Source organism: Mus caroli, unplaced genomic scaffold, assembly GCF_978045245.1.
Source record: "Mus caroli unplaced genomic scaffold, Mus_caroli_1 scaffold_16, whole genome shotgun sequence".
NCBI classification, from domain to species: Eukaryota; Metazoa; Chordata; class Mammalia; order Rodentia; family Muridae; genus Mus; species Mus caroli.
The window spans coordinates 76,753,513-76,759,103 of NW_028227271.1; positions in this window are offsets into that span (position 1 = coordinate 76,753,513).

Genomic DNA, 5,591 nt, shown 5'->3' on the forward strand with positions numbered 1-5,591 from the left:
CCCCCGTTTCTGCTTCTCCCTGCTGGATCTTGGCTTCACCCCACTCCCGGCATCTGTCCATCTTTAAGTTGTGACATTGAACATCACCAATCCTGAACTGGAAGATTCCTGGGTGTTCCAGTGTTCTAGTTACTGATCATCTTGAGAAGATAGATGATCATGTGTGGCTTTTGGTGATTTTGGTTGAGTTCCTGAGAAGGGACTGACATTTTTTGAGATTGCCTTCCATGTGGCCTTGAAGCACTGTTCAAGTCCTGGGCTGCTCTTGCTGGTGGGATGACCTGGGTATGATACGGTAAGATGTTTGTGCTTCTGCTTTCTGTCTAGTATTGGGATAGTGACTGTGCCTATTTAAATGGAGGTCGTAGGATTAAAGGGGTGACACTTGGTGCCCTTACAAGAGCCAGGTTATATTTCGGTAGCAGCTTTGCCCTTATTACCTCTTGACTTACACACTGCTTGCTCTCTAGTACAAACACAGTGACCTGAACTGATTTTGGTATAGAAGGTTTTTCAGTGATTCAGAAACTTCATGGAGATAAGACACAACAAAGAATGAAAGGAGAAAAAAAGAGAATGTCTCAAATTCTCAAATGCAGGAATATTAACAGCGAGGACTTTTCATAAAGTTGGTAAATGGTCCAAAGACCTGCACTGACATTCTCCAGAGGAATATATATATATATTCTCCATGTTCAATACCTCATTAGAGAAATGACAGTCTCAAACATAAGGAAGCATCACCTAACATTTGATAGGCTATCATTAAGGAAATAATAATAAGTACAAGGAACGGTTGTAGCTCAGAGGCACAGCATTTGCCTGTTAAGCTCAAGGTCCTGGGACAGCTCAATACTGAGATGATGAGGAGGATGATGATGATGATGATGATGATGATGATGAGTGTGGGAAAGGATAAACAGCAATGAGAATCTTCATCCACTGTTGGAGCCCAAGCTCCACAGGCTTCTCCCAGGGAACTGGAAAAGCCCACAGGAGGGGGACCACTTGTGCTTCCTGCCCACACAGCCTCTTACAGCAAGGCTTCCAGGATCTCTGGCTCCTCTGAATCTCCAGGCCAGCACGCAGTCCCAGTTCTACTGTGGAACACCATACGGTGATTTCTCAAGAATCTCTGCATAGAAATATCATATTTTCTGATAATCCCATTCTGGGACAGTGAAAACACAGCTTCAGAGAGGTGTGTATTCACCACTGTTCACTGCAGTATTTTGTACAATGGCCAAAGAGTGTCTACTGATGGATAATGATGACTAAGTGGTGGCGTTTGCATGGAATGAAATTTCATGCATCCCAGAAAGGAAGCTCTTAGACATACCGCCACATGAATGGAGTTAGGAGATGTGCTAGAAAGGTGAGTCCAGTCACAAAAGGACAGAGTCTGTAAGATTCCACAATGCCAAACTCATCAACACAGGAAACACAATGGTGATTCCCAGGACTGGAAGGAGCAGACAATGGGAAGTCAGTGTTCAGTGGGTGTCAGCTTTCCTTGTGAGAAGATGAAAGACATTCTAGAAGTAGATGTTTGGTGATGGGCGCATCTCAGTGTGAATGTTACTTTTCATTTTCTGAGACAGGGCCTCACCCTGTAGCTTTGGCTGGCCTGGAACTTGCTACATAGACTAGGCTGGCCTCAAATTCATAGAAATGTGCCTAGCTCTCCTAGTGCTAAGATGAAGGCTTGCACCACACTTGGGCAATATGAATGTTCTGACTGCCAGTGAACCACGTACCTACTGGCACTCAAATAGATACTTTTTAAAGGTTTCTAATTATATTTATTTGACTATTTTGTGTGTACGCATACACATGCATATGTGTGCACAGGTATGTCGTAGAGCCCTGTGTGGAGGGCAGACGACAGTTTGCAGGAGTAGGGTCTCTCCTACCACTTGGGTCCAAGGGATCCAGCTCAGATCTTAGGCACGGTAGCAAATGTCTTTATCTGCTGAGCCACCTTGGCGGCCCATCAAAATAATACATTCTATGTCTGCCTGTCTTGCCACATCCACAAAGACAATGATTAGGGCTGAGACAGTTGGAAGTGAGGGTAAGCTGAAACTTTTCACTGATTCTTGGCTGGAAGCCTGATATTGCCTTTACTCACATGTTCAATGAAGGAGTTCAGTCCCTGAATACTGAAGAAGTCCATTGTACGTTGGGTTCTCAGTATGCAAATTGTAACAACGGACCCTGCATCTCCCTTTGCAAATTTCCTGTTCAAGGAAGATGTTGAAGTAGAAGCCAGTCTGTAACCAAATGCAATGAGTTCACATGTTAGTGACTCCAAGGATGAGACAGCCAAGAAGAATAGAGAATGACTTAGCACTGGAACAAGCCAGGGGCATATGGGAGCTATTTCCAAAGCAATGCCCTCCTCCAACAAAGGGAGCGTGGGGCTTCTTATTTCAGGAGCCTTTACATATTGCACACATACATTTCCATAGAAGAAAGCACTTGGCACTGGCCGCACGCCTGCGTGTGCTCAGTTAGGGATTCCTGCGTGAACACACTCCGTTTAAGATCATAACTTAAGAAAAAAGCATACTAGACACATTCAGGCGCATGCTTGATTGAGGGGCAAAAGCACATGATTGAAAGATTGGAATAAACAGGGATGCCTTTGTGTATATACAGCGCACCTTATAAAGTTTTATCTAAAAATAAAAGAAAGGACTTTTGGAAGGAGTGCTCATGTGGGAGTTGGTCCTTAAAGGTACCTGTCTCACTTATTGGCTAACGAGACTACCGAGGAAACTTTGAATAGAAATGATTTGTAATGATTATGGGAACAAAGTACAATGGGTTTAACTGCTCTCATGAAAAAAAATCACCCTGTTCTAGCCCGAGGCTAGGCTGTATATGAATAAGTAACTCTGAATAAAATGCACGGTTTGACAGCCATGGAAAGTACATTAGGCCACATCTTCAGTGGTCCTGGACACTCACATTCCATTGTCAGAGTTCAAATGGTCATAAAAACAAACTCTTCGTTGAGCTAGTTGTTGGGAACTACTGCCCAGGAGCTTCTCTCTCTCTCTCTCTCTCTCTCTCTCTCTCTCTCTCTCTCTCTCCCTCTCCCTCTCCCTCTCCCTCTCCCTCTCCCTCTCCCTCTCCCTCTCCCTCTCCCTCTCCCTCTCCCTCTCCCCCTCCCCCTCCCTCCCTCCCTCTCTCTCTTCCCCCCCTCCCTGTCCACCCCCCCTCCATCACCTGTCACCTTCCCCTCCCCCGTCTTACTTGGGCATGATCTATCATGCAGCTAACCTTTATAGCCATTGCCCTAGATATTCACTCTGACAGCTCCAGGGTAACAGTTAGGGTCTCAGAGCACAGTTCTTGGCACATCTCTGCATGTGTGCATTCTCAGGTGGATATTTTGGTGGCTGGATTTGTGAGAAGATCTGAGGGGAGACTGTTGATGTGAAGTTTTTGCTAAGCTTAGTCTTTAGCCTTGGCATGTACATTCCTAAATACTCAAGTTGTGAGCTCAGCACTAAGGATTCTTGACCAGTGTTTGTCCTACAAAAGGGTGCACGATCTCTCTTCTTAAAAACACACAAACAGGCCAGCCTGGTCTACAGAGTGAGTTCCACGACAGCCAGGGCTACACAGAGAAACCCCGTCTCAAAAAAAAAAAAAAAAAAAAATACCGAACCAACCAACCAACCAGCCAAAGCATCCAATCTCATTGTTAGGCCTGGTTAATCACACAAGGGTAGCCCAGAAAGCAAATCAGGCCATCTCTATGTGTATGTTTTAACTCATGTTAATGTGATGCTTATATGCAAAGCATCATCCCAAGAGGGTTGTACACATTCAACTCCCACGAAAAAGAGAAAACAGTCTTATGGTCCCATTTTACAGGTGAGGAGAGTGAGGCACAAAACATGCCAACCACATGAAAACCACATGGCTGGTGTCCAGGCAAGCGTGGTGGTCTGGCTCAAGGTTCAGGTCTTCAAATATTACTCTAAGAGGCTGTCCACTCCACTTGGGGGAACAGAACGGAACTTTAGAGACAACCATGAAATCTTAAATGTGGATTAACTGAAGAGATTTTAGGCCAGTCTAAACAGCAGTGTTCATAAATATTATTTTGTGTGAGGTGGGGAGGGAGACTGGGTGGCTAATTTGTTTTGTAGTTGAGGGAGTCCAGTAAATTTTATCATGCCACAAGAAATTAGACTCTGTTCTTTCAGTTTCTAGAACAGGCAATTTGTTCTGGTCACTGCTCATAACTTTGTTTACGTTAGACAGGCCTAACAGTCATTAATTTTGTGGGAGTACTGGGCCCCTAGACACGCAAGGGATAGTTTATGCCTGTAGAAAACCGACCCCCTCAATGTTAAATATCTGAGTTGGACAAGAGATTTTTAAACACAGCAAGCTTGGAACCATGCTCTGTGAAACTTGTGCTGAAAAATGTTTGAGTGACTGAGGTCAGACCTTAGTTTGAATTCTGCACTGGCACCAGATGGGCCTCAGTGAACCCAGGTTACACTATCAATCTCACGAGCAAATGCGGGGATTCGTGAAATACACTAACAGGGAAAATGCACACGTGGACCACAAGTCCAGCTGGGCCACTTAGTTGCCTGGTGCTGACTCAGGCTTTTGGTCTGACAGGGATTTCTGAGGCAAGACTAAAGATCTACGATCCTTTTGATCCTTTGTTCTGAGATCCAGAGAGGCTTGCAATGTTTCAAAGACTTGTTGACATAGCCCTAAGGCTATTGAACTCACACAAAATTCCAGGCTGTTTCCACATCTTTCTTCAGTTATGGCGCTTATTTTTCCGGAGGCTGCCAGGATATTCTGCATGCTAGTCTTTTTGTATTTGGAATCTGTCTGCACTGGAGAAAAAGGAAGTACTCATGGAGATTCTTCTTCGTCTTCTTCTTCTTCTTCTTCTTCTTCTTCTTCTTCTTCTTCTTCTTCTTCTTCTTCTTCTTCTTCTTCTTCTTTCTCCCTCTCCCTCTTCCCCCTCGCCCTCGCCCTCGCTCTCGCCCTCCCCCTCTCTCGTCTTCTTCTGGAAAAAAGGAGGGGTCCATCAAATTAGGAAATCAGGAGCAAAAAAATCTTGTATCTTTTTCTTGTTAGGCCATTTACTTTTTCTGTTAGCTTTTTGTTTTTGTTTTTTAACAATTAAGAAGTCTTTATGGGACCACTTTTTGTCAAGAATGCTCTTGTTCCGTCCCTAAAAGGTTCCAAGCACGCATTAGCCGATTGTGCTGACCCATGCAGAAAGACGAGGAAGCCCTGCCCCACGTAGTGGAACAAGCCCCGGGTGCAGTTGCTTCTGGATCCCAGCCTCTAGCTCTCCGGCGCAAACATAGCAGGTTTGTCCCGTGGTGAACAGGGAATCGAGGCACCAAGCTGTTCTGGGATGGTGAGGAGCAGCCCCAGGGGCAGAGCCGCGGCCTCCGCAGCGCTCCCAACGCTGAGCTTCCGAGCTCTCCACGCCCCTGCGCCCTCCACGCCAACCTCGCGCGGAGGCTCCGCCCTAGACCCCGCCCCAGCTTCTGAGTGGCGGCGCCGCGCGTCAGTCTGCGTTCGGGGCGGGAGCA